Below are 11,246 nucleotides of genomic sequence, written 5' to 3' on the forward strand. Positions count from 1 at the left end.
CAACAGCAACTTTTACTGTTCATTTTTCTTGAAGCAGATTGCCCGAGAGACACCTGTCTAGGGATCTGGGTAGGTTTCCATCCCCTGATGACAAACTTTATACCAAGCCTTCCTGCTCAGTCCTTCCTCAATCCCCAGGCACCGTGGGGCTCTCTGAATTCAACTTATGCGGACAAGTCAAAGGATGAGTGCTTGCAATCAGCAATGCAGGGATCCACATGGAGATCTGAGAATCCAGCCAGACTATCGAGGGCTAAATAAACCCATACAACCAGCCCCAAATGGTGAATCAGGGAAAAGGCTTGGAGCCCCAGGCCTCGGCAAATAGCATGTGGAGAAAAATTAGAACCTCCGTCCAAAAAGGATGTTACAGAACTTGGGTCCATTTGTCATGCCTGTCGGGTGGGTATGGCACATGTCTTGGGCCACGGTTGGGAACAGATACCTGGTATGATGTGTTTCACAGCTGCACCTCTTGGGGCAGCTGCCCACCTTCCTGGTTCCCCTGATCTAGAGACACAGGATGATCCTGGCAATCGCACAGCATGCTGCCTGAGATCTTGGGCTTTGGGCAGATATGGAACAATCATGAATTCTGGCTCTGCCGCTTTCTAGCTATGTGGCCTTGGGCAAGTGGCTTCACTTCTGTGAGCCTGTTTCCACATCAGTAAAATGGGTTAGGAAAAAAGTACAAAACAGTGATTTACAGGGCTGTTATAAAGACTAGGGATCTAATATTAAAGAAATGATCAGCTCTAACTGAGGAGGGAATGTGTACATCTTAGCTCAGTGGAGGTAGAAGTGCTGACGGCAGGCCCTGAGCACAGGGGAACCCAGAGACCACCTATCGCTAGGCTCCAAGGTTGAACTCTCGGGGTTTTCTAGAAAATCCAACAAGTGAAACTGTAGTCTTTGAAATCCTACTCAAGGACAGAACACACACAGTGACCTCTTTGCTCACTGACAGTTCATCACTTTACCCCCAGAAATGTGCAGGCAAGCTTCCCTGTTCCCAGACTGCCTGCAGATTTCTTCTCTCCTCTTTCCTTTCTCCTAAACTCTATTCATGTAGTTGTTCTATGACTTTAACTCCATGTACTAGCTGACTCCCTCCCCTGGGAGAAAATCATTTACAGGGAAAATAATTAAATAGAAGGGAAATTATCTAGCAAAATGTCTGAGTTATTGGTTGACAGCCCCTTTCTGGAGGTTCCACTGTTATCTGCCTACCTGAGTCTCACCAGCAGAACCCCACCTTGATCCTCTAAGCCTCCCCTGGGGGTGGCACTCTCTGGCTTCCTAACAATGCTAAAGCTGGTTCTTGGCCAAGTCTGTTTCTGGTCCGGTTCATCCATACTTACTTTGCATGAACTGTAAATGGCAGTTGTGGTTGTTATGTGCTGCTGTGTTGTGTTATGTTGTGCTGTGTTGTATTGTGTTATTATGATGATAAAGTTTTGGTTCCCTAAGTTGACTCTAGGATCTAATGGGGATGCTGAGACTCAGTTTGTGGGATTTTCTGCCACTGTTCTCAGACTCAGCCAGGTGGATGGAGGGAGAAGGAGGCGAGGTAGAGACAGCAAGGCCCTGAGGGGCCAGGATGCAGGGAGGTGGCTCCACCAAGGTCAGAGGCCATATCCTAAGCCTATGTGGACCTGCTCACCTGACTGACCTTCAGCTTCCTCACCTGTACAGTTCAAGGTGGGAAGGGTGGGTGGTGGGAGCTCCAAAGGGTGAGCGGAGGAAGATGTGTGATGGGGCTTCGAGGCGGCTGGAAGTGTGCGCTTATTCCTTCCCCAGGAGTCACCTACTTCCCATGAGGGTAATTCCAGGCACGCAGAAGATCCGGGTGTGGGCAACACCATGTGACCTTGGGTAAGTCTACAAAATGGGGAGGGCCCTGATCCCAGTGGAGCACACAGAAGAGACGAACAGAGGTCCAAATAGGGTCAGATGCCAACGGTTGTGACTGCAGAGGTGACCTGTCTTCATCCTGTCATGTCCTTGAGAGGCTCCAACAAGGAAGCCCTTGGTCTCTGGCTACTGGGAGGGTTCGCCTCTTGGTGACACAGGGATTGTGGGGGGCAGGCAGGACAGAGCCAGATGGCAGAGTGTATCCTCCTGCCCCCTCCCTGCCAGGGGGAGGCTCTTCCACAAGCTTCTATCAGCTCCTACTGCCGTGCTCTCCTGGTTCCTCTCGCCCATCCCTCCCTTTGCCTCCTCTGGGGGGGATGGGAATGGTGGGGCGTGGTCACTGGGCCCAGGTACTGCTACATCCCTTGCCGATTTCCCTAAATACTGCTCCCAGCTCTGTAAACACTCTTTACTAAACTCTGCACTCAATCTGAGTGTACATCTTTTCTACCGGAACACAAAATGATCTGAAGTTTAGAATACTTGCCACTGCACTGGGCACACACTAAACATTTAATAAGAAGTAGATGTTACTTAGTTTATAATCAAGAAGGCCTGTTCATCAGCCTCATCCTGTCTTGGGGGATTTATATTACCCTCTACTAGTAGAGGAAATGGAGATTCAGAGCTTAAGCGTGTGAATGAGAAATGCTGCCTGCCATATCAGCTAATAAAGGATGCTGCAGCCATCAAGCCACCACAGCCACCCCTGAGGGAACTCAGGATGGCAACAAACCCTCAGACCCTGCAGCCAGCCCTAAAGGTACATCCTGAGGGGGACTCAGGATGGGAAAGAACAGGATACTGGCCCTAGACAGCTGAGATGCACATCAAAGGAATGATTTCAATGAGCCCAGACTCTTGCATCTTCCCATACACAGAAAAGTGCCAAATTCATTCACTTGAGATGTCTGGTTTTCTTTCACTAATGGTAATCTTTTGATGTTCGAACTACCTGGTCTTTGTGGCAAAAACCCCTCTATAGGGCTTCCCTGGTGGCGCAGTGGTTGAGAATCTGCCTGCCAATGCAGGGGACACGGGTTCGAGCCCTGGCCTGGGAAGATCCCACATGCCGCGGAACAACTAGGCCCGTGAGCCACAACTACTGAGCCTGCGCGTCTGGAGCCTGTGCTCCGCAACAAGAGAGGCCGCGATGGTGAGAGGCCCGCGCACCGCGATGAAGAGTGGCCCCCGCTTGCCGCAACTAGAGAAAGCCCTCGCACAGAAACGAAGACCCAACACAGCCATAAATAAATAAATAATTAAATAATTTAAACAAACAAAAAAAACCCCTCTATATCCTGCTTCCCCCCTGACCTACTTGAAGCAGTCCCTCAGAGCTATCTGAGAAGCTGTCTCCCTGGCTTGAAGTCCTCAGGAAGTCCACCAAAAAAACCATAATTATCAACCTCGACTTTTAGGTTATGCCTTTTTTTTCCATCGACAAATGATGTCCCCAAGATCATGGGCAGGAGGTGGAATAGGCTCAGGACTAGGGTGGAGCTCTTCTGAATCCTGGGCCAGGGGTCCCCCTAACGGGAGGAAATATCCTGACACCGGGGCCATCTCTCTAACACTTGTCCCTGGGTTGACCACTACAGAGTCCACTCCAGGTGACTTCAACTTCGACACATGCCACACGGCCTGCTGACCAGCCACGCCACCTGAGCCAGGATAGGCTTAGGGCGCAGGGCATCCCTCTCCCCCAACCCAGGTGCCACCGCTCCTGGGAACTCTCCGGGTCATGCCCGAGGGAAAAAGAAAACTTTAAAAGCTTACGCAACCTGCAGGAATGAGAAAAGAATGCTACTACCCCAACCCAGCCATTCTGCCTTGCTGCTTCCAGGGTAGGTTTTTTACCCACCATTGAACATTAAAGGCAGCCTAGGATTTCAAGTGTTTTTCCATGAGCTTTCCAAAACGTTCCACCTCCAGTCACCTCTTCTATTCCCACATGCTCTGTCCCAAGGCAGTATCTCCAGCCAGCAGCACTTCCTCTTAGAACCCTCTGGAACCAGACTTTTAACTGGGTCCCAGGAGGCTCTGGGAGCCCAGCCCCACAGGCAATATCCTCTCACACATGACCTCGCTTCATCCTCGTAGTGGCCCACTTCCTGGGGGGGATAATCGCCCACCTGCATCTCAGATCTGGCCAACGGAGGTGCAGGGCTTGCCCGAGCTCACCCAGCTTGACCTGGGCGGCGTGATCCTGAAAACCTGGGCGCTTTCCCCCCACGCTGCCTGCTGTGCCATTTCACTGCACTCTCCCAAATCAGCTCCTCCAACCTGACACTCGTCTAAGGACGAGCATTAGAGAGAAAGCATCGAATTTTATTTTTTAAAGCCAAAACAGCTACTGGCATTCTTACACGCCATCACTCTGAAGCCCAGAGCCTTTGGAGGACCCACCGAGTCCAGGGACCTGCACTCTGGCTGAGTAGCAACGGTGAATCCCACAGAAGCAAACCAGAGATCAGCGTAGGATCCGGGGGCCAAAGCACCGAACCCCTAAAATCCCCAGTTCCCTCCCCTCCGCTGAACCATGCACAAGAAACCTCTGGCCATTCTGTTATTTTACTTTATTTTTCTTGCGCACACAGGGTACACGCCACTTTGATTCGATACCAGTTCTATGCATTCAAGAAAATACTCTTGCTCTCCTGCAGTCTGACTTATGCCTGGAAGAATTCCCTAAGGTACCCGTGGGTTGTCTCCTCAATGAATCCTTCCATGGGTCTCCCAGGTAGAGGAATCCCTTCTCTTCTCTGTCGAAACCCTGCCTCGGCCAGTGCATATTTCTGCTCTAGTGCAAACCCCACTGTAGAGTAACTCTTCATGTCCCCATGCACCTCCCCAGGACACCGTGACCTCTGGCGGGGTGGGGATGGAGGGGACAAGGACTGACCACATGTCCTTCCATCTCTATAGTTCTAGAACCTTGCATGGTGCCTGGGACACAGTAAGTTCCTAATAAATGTTGGTTCAACCGAAACAGCCCAACCAGGTGGAACCAGAAGGTTGATAATGCTCACTCCCACGTACCTCCCCACCAACCAGTCAGAAGAATGGCCGCCAGCTGATCACGCCCTCTTTGAACCATTACCATAAAACTTCTCACTACCCCCTCCAGGTTGGGACACATAGTTTTGAGGGCATTAGCCCGCTGTGACCCCCTTTGCCTGGCAAAGCAATAAAGCTATTCTTTTCTACTTCACCCAAAGCTCTGTCTCCGAGAGTTAATTCAGTGTCAGGGTACAGAGACCGGATTTAGCTTCATCTCCAAGGATATATTTGTCTCCAACAATGAAAAAGAGACATAAGTGTATGGAAATGAGTGGGCTTGGGGAAGGGGGAGCCCAGACAGCTAATCTATTTAAAGTTTGAGACCAGCCAGCGGTCTAGATCAGCTCTGTCACTGCAGGTCCCTGTGACCTCCCCACGGGGCCTCAGTATTTTTGCATAAAATGAAAGAGTTAGTTGAACAAAATGATTTCTAAGAACATCTCAGCTCTTACAGTGGGAACCACCTAGGTCCCTGTGGTTCCTATTTGCAATATGCATCATTGGAGAGTCCGTACAGATGTCACCCCAGAGCCTGAAACTTCTGGGCCCTGTCTCCATACCCAATGCTGAGAATTGCTGGAGAATAACTTTGCCACTTTGAGGGTGGGCTTCTCAAGGCTCCAGGAGTGAAAGGGGGTACACAATTGGCATGGGGTGGGCTAGGGTTGTCTGTGATGCCAGGGATGCCTGGAGCATTCTGAGGATGGAGCTGGAGGCAAAAGCACATGGGAGGGGGGCTCTGTCTTCACAAAGAAAGGCTCTAATGGCCCCGAGGTGATGTCAGCAGAGCTCCACACCTCTCATTGCCCAGAGTGACACAGACCCAGAGCCTCAAACAGTCTGGGTGTCAAGTGGTCACATAATTGAGCGCTGGCCCTGGGGCTAGAACGCAGGCTCTTGCTGGGGCCCAAGGCTGGGCTCCTGGGACCAAATTGAGCAGGAGAGAGCGCCCAGATCCTCCGCTCTGCAAGGGGGTTGGCAGTGCTGGAGGTTCCACAGGGTTCCATAACTGACCAAAGTGTATAGAAGCCTTATTCTAGAGTAATTCTTTGTGACCAGGCCAGCTCTTCCACTGGCCTGTGGCGTGTGTGTGCAGATGCATACGGAGAACTCGCTGGGAAGCCGTGTACGGACAAGATAACTGGTCGATTTTATTTTTTGCTTTCTTGGCTGCTTTTTGTGGTATGGGAGGGGGCCTAGGAGAGGGTTAAGGTTTAGATCCTGCAAGGCAAAAGCCCTGTCCAAATATAATGCCTTTGAGTCAGCAACGGATTCAGACAGAGTTAACTGACCAGAAGATTAAGGGACCCCTTCCTACGGGGCTGCGGACAGCTTGTCTCCAGGTGATGTTCCTGGGGTTGGTGGTGGAGAGAGGAGAGGGACACCCACCTGGCACAGAGTCCCACGCACCCGCGAGGCCCCAGGACCTCCGAGGAACCCTTAACCACTCGGCCCACCGATGGATCCAGCCCACCAAAGCTGGGGCACCGCAGGCTCCAACGACCAGTACTAGGCAGGTCCCCAACTTCAGGACTTCAGGTGCTGGTGAGCCCAGCCGGGGAGCGCCCGGCCTGTACCTCCAAAGTGGAAACAGTCCTGAGGCCAGCAGGAGGCTGCTTAAGAGCCAGCTTCCGTCTGCTGATAGAGCTTGCAGGAGCATAACCTTCAGCCCTTAAAGAAATTCCTCCGCCATCACTTCTGGCAACACTTCCTGTTTTCTTCTCTAACCCCAGTGCTCCAGGGGGGTGGTAACCCCCCGCCAGCGGAGGGAAGTGAAGGTAAGACTCTGCTGGGGCCCAGGCCCTGGCCTTGCCCCAGCGCAGACCTAGACAGCAAATGCAGGCCTAGCACAACACAGGGACAGCATATTCCCCACGCGTGTGGGATCGTTCAAAGGTCGGGAAAGGACCCCCTACTTATTCGGTCATGTATTCAGCAAAATACATTTTTCTTATGATTAAATTCCTTTCCCCCAGACTTGAAATCAAAGCATGTGAATATATACATACACATATGTAGTATGTGAACATACGTATGTGTATCTACTTATACACACACACTCACTCAATTACATATAATATTTATCTTGGGTAACATATTGGTAAGGTAAGAGCAATGACCCCATTTTACCCCCACTCCGCCCCCAGATCGGGGCATGTTATGGTGAACTCTCGGGTCGGTCTTTTCAGCTAACCGCAGGATTTCAGAAAAAGGCCGGGCCATGGTGTTTTGGGGGTAGGAACCGGAGGTGCAGGGAGCAACCCCAGGCACCCTGCCGCCGCACCCCTTCCAGCCTCGGAGCCAAGAGGCAATCTCCAGAGTAGTCGGCAGGGGGCAGTGCACCTTGCCTTTTCCGAACGTCGGGAACGCTCTCCCGCAGCTCCCGGGAAAGAAAACCTGGCGGCTTCGCCCCAGCGTCTAAGAAGAGCCCATCTTTGAGCCCAGCACGTAGTAGGTGCGCAAGGTACGTCTAGAAGCCAAAAGCGCTGGGCTGGGTAGATGGATGCGAAATGAATAGTAAACGTGGGGTGAAAGAGGCAAGGGACGTCCCGGCCTCTGCCAGCGCCTTCCCTCGAAGAGGCCTTTTCAGACAGCCTTCGTACCTACTGTGTGCCAGGCGCGACGGCTGTACAACCTCGTTCCCCGCCGATCTCATTTTCCCCGCTGGCGAGTACCGCCCCCCGCCACCTCCACACACACACACACACACACACACACACACACACACACACACACTCGCACACACGCGCACACAGGCACACACACAGCCGCAGAGCGGGAGCGGGTGCTCGCTGTCTCCTTGGGGAACTATCTCTGCACAAATCCGCGTGGCGTGGGACCCGGGAGGGGGATGAGCCGGAAGAGGCGAGGAGTCCCCGGACGTGGGCGCGTGAAAGCCCGGCGGATGCCTGATGCAGCGACGACGCCGCGAGCAGGTCACTGCCCTCAGGGTCAAGGCTGTCTCCCTCTGCGGGACACGCAGAACCCGCCCAGCCCCCAACCACTCGCAGACTTCTGAGCGGGCACGTGTCCGCTCGCCCAGCGACCCCACCAAGCCCCGCGCGTGGAAGGTGCGGTTTGGGACCCTCGCGTGGGAGGGAGGAGAGACTCAGATCTCCGGGGGAAGAACAGAGCCCAGATGATCCCAACACCCTTCCCAGGAGACCAGGCCGCGGGATACAGGGAAGGCGCCCAGCTGGGGAGCAGCCTCAATCCCCACGTCAAGTTCAGCCGCGCTTCCTCCCACAAGGTCAAGTTCAAACACACTCTCGCTTAGTGAAAAGAGGAGCTGGAAGTTGCGCCCCTGTCCCGATTCTGAATCAGGTTGTACCCCCATCAGGGCGCTCTGCCCGGTGGCACCGCTCCCTGCTCCTGCGCTCTCCCCAGGAGCGGCCCCTGCGCCGCGCGGGTCACACACCCGAGACGCAGACAAGTTGCTAACTTTTGTGAGATTATTTCGCAGCAGCTGCGGCGCCTACCGGGACTGGGGCGGACCCAGAGTTTCGAGTCGCCACGGGCACCACCCCCGCCACGCTCCCCTTCGCCCACCCTGCCCACCACGCCACATCCAGCCGTCCTGTCCCGGGTGCCAACCTCTCCACCGTATCCGGAGCAATGCGGGCCTGCGGTGTCCCCGGGGGCGATGGCCACCTCCTCGATCTGCGCCTGCTCGCAGCGGATTTGGAAGCACGATCCGGATACCATCCCTCGGCCGCCCGACCGGATCACTGGGCGGCCTCCGCGCGCCCCAGCACCCCTGGTTCCGCTCTAAAGCGCCGGAGGGCGACCCCGCTGGCCACTCCGCCTTCCGGCGGCCCCCACCGGGGAGATGCCAGCCCGGCGCCGAGTGCAATGTCACTGGGGCCACCCCGGGGACCGCTGCCCCAGACCCGGTGTAGGCTCCCCGTTGAGCACCCAGCAGCTGCTTTTGAAACGGCTGTAAACCCCTGAGCCCGACCCTCTTCTGCGACCTCCTTCCTCTCCCAAAGACCCCGGCGACACCGCTGCTAAGGAAGGGGTCTGCCTACATCTGCCTTCCCCTCTCCCGGCACCTGAGATCTTCAACCCACTTCCACCCTCCTGTCACACTCTCCTGGATCCTTCCCCACCACTTCTGTCCCCAGGCGCGGACAATCGCCCCTCCACTCGGAGAACACAAGCGAAACTGCCGGAGCCCCAACTCCGGTGAATGCAGCCCCCCGCGCACCCCCGGCTCCGCGCGCTCACTCACCGCCGCCGGAGACACGCGAAAGTTTCCTGGGCTTCGGGGGAGAATCAAAAGGGGGTGTCCCGAACACTCGCCCCCTTCCCAGTTCACATCGCCCCTTTCTCCTCTCCTCCTCCTCTTCCTCCTCCCTCTGGTCTTTGTCTTTGCAAAGTGTCGAAACTGTCTGGCATAGTGGAGCTCCGCCGGCGGAGGCTGGAGCCGGGGAAGCGGGGAGGCGGGATGAGGATGGGAGCGGTCTCGGGAACACCTTCCCCCGGGTGTAACGGGAGGGGGAGGCGGGCGGGCCGGGGAGGGGCCGGCCGCGGCCAGGAGCCGGGGCGCGCGCCGGAGCCGGGCGGGCGCCTCTCCGGCGCGTGGCCCTCCCCTTCCTCCGCCCAGCGCCCGCCCCTCGCGGCCCGGCGCTCCCCTCGCGGCCCGGCGCTCTCCCCGCGTCACTCCCTGCTCCCGGACTCGGTCGGCTTTTCCCTAGCTCTGGGCTGCCTGCGAGCCGAATATAGAGCTCCGAGCCACGTGGACCGCTGTCGGCTCGGGCGCGGGGACCGGATCGCCGCCCCGAGAGGGGCTCTGCGGGGACGGCTCGGCGACACTTCGCGCCGGGGCCGCCGCCTTCAGGGTGGGAAGGCTGGGGAAGAGAGGCCAGGGGGGCCGGGGGATCAGCCCCGCGGAGGAGGTGACGGCGCTCTGCGAGAGGACGTGGCGGTGCTCTGAAGAGCCCGAGTCGGGTGCATGGTAGCGAGAAGGGGCCGATCCCCCCTGCTGGCGGCTGGGCAAAGCCACCCCCTTCCTCTAAGAGCGCGGGACTCGCGGTGGGATTTAGGGAGAGGGAGGGGAGGAGCGGGGCTAGGGAGCCGGTGAGGCTCGGGCGGGGGCCCAGATAAGAGCCGCGGAGACGCCACCGCGGCCCGGCCCCCGCCCTGGCCCTCGGGCCCGCCGCTGTTTTTTTCCTCCCAAATGCGGAGGCTGCAGCGTGATCCAGAGCAGGTCAAGCTCTCGGCAGCCGGACCCCAGGCAGGAGCCAGCACCAAAGCGGCCTGGGGCTGGGGCTTCGAGGACCGGGCCCCCTTTCGGGGTCAGGTTTGCGCGGTTTTTGCCCTTCCTTCTGTACAGGGAAGTGTGGGCGCTGGAGGCGTCTTGCTTAATGGCAGAATGCTAGTCCTAGGGCTACGTGCAGGACACACGATTTAAGAGGCGTTACCAAAAAAGCTGGTTTTACAGTTCTTATCCTCTTATTGGGATTTGTCCTCTTTCACAATTTTCCTGAGGAATGCTAAGAGGAAAAAGGCACAGTTTGGCCTAGGGGTCAGTTAATTCTTTCAGCTTCCCTTGCCCCAGTCGGAGAGGTCAGCTTTCTGCAGTGGAGTCGGAGAGAGCTCCTTCGCTTTTCATCAGAGGGATGTGTAGTGTGCGCTTCAGACAAGGACCAGCTGGACCCGACTTCTTGGTTCAAACCTGCCACTCCCTGGATGTGTGAAATTGTTAGGGGAAACACTGACTGAAAGCACCAGCCCTGGCCAGTCAAAGACAGTAACAGTTTGCATGAGTTATTCTACCACAGGAGGTCCTGGTAAGCAACACAGAACTAACAAGCCACCAACAACCGGAATCGGGGAAAGGTCTAAAGGAGATGCCAGTCCACACGGCCTACCAGCCTCCCAGAATCCTCCTCGCTGGAATCCATCTTGGCTGAGCGATGCCCGCGCCAGCAGAAAGGACCCTGAATCAGAGTGATTGGCCAGAGACAACCCGGAAACTAATCCGGTCACCATAAAACCCAAGACTGCGAGCCACATGGCAGAGCCGTCCTCCTGGGATCCCTTACCCTCCTGCTCTCCACCCGGGTTCCTCTTCCCAATAAAGTCTCTTGCTTAGTCAGCACGTGTGTCTCCTCGGACAGTTTATTTCCGAGTGTTAGACTAAGAGCCCACTCTCGGGCCCTGGAAGGGGCCCCCCTTCCTGCAACAAAATTAGGCTAGTTTCAGAATCCCTAAGCCTACTAGCTCTGTGCCTCAGTTTCTTCATCTGTGCAAATGGGCTTAATACT

General features: G+C 55.8%; 1 protein-coding gene across 2 annotated transcripts in view; it reads right to left on the bottom strand.

Annotated features, from left to right (window-relative positions):
* The window catches only part of ST3GAL1 (ST3 beta-galactoside alpha-2,3-sialyltransferase 1), an 85,646-nt gene extending 76,190 nt beyond the window's left edge, over window positions 1–9,456 (bottom strand). Inside the window, exon 1 of one of the 2 annotated variants that reach the window (XM_068525446.1) lies at window positions 9,209–9,456. The gene's annotated coding sequence lies outside the window, so the exon portion shown is untranslated. Of the gene's footprint in view, window positions 1–8,571; window positions 8,667–9,208 lie in introns of those variants that run through there. The other variant, XM_068525447.1, reaches the window with a different exon arrangement.
* Window positions 9,457–11,246: the final 1,790 nt, after the last annotated feature.

This window comes from Eschrichtius robustus, chromosome 17 (assembly GCF_028021215.1).
Source record: "Eschrichtius robustus isolate mEscRob2 chromosome 17, mEscRob2.pri, whole genome shotgun sequence".
NCBI lineage: Eukaryota > Metazoa > Chordata > Mammalia > Artiodactyla > Eschrichtiidae > Eschrichtius > Eschrichtius robustus.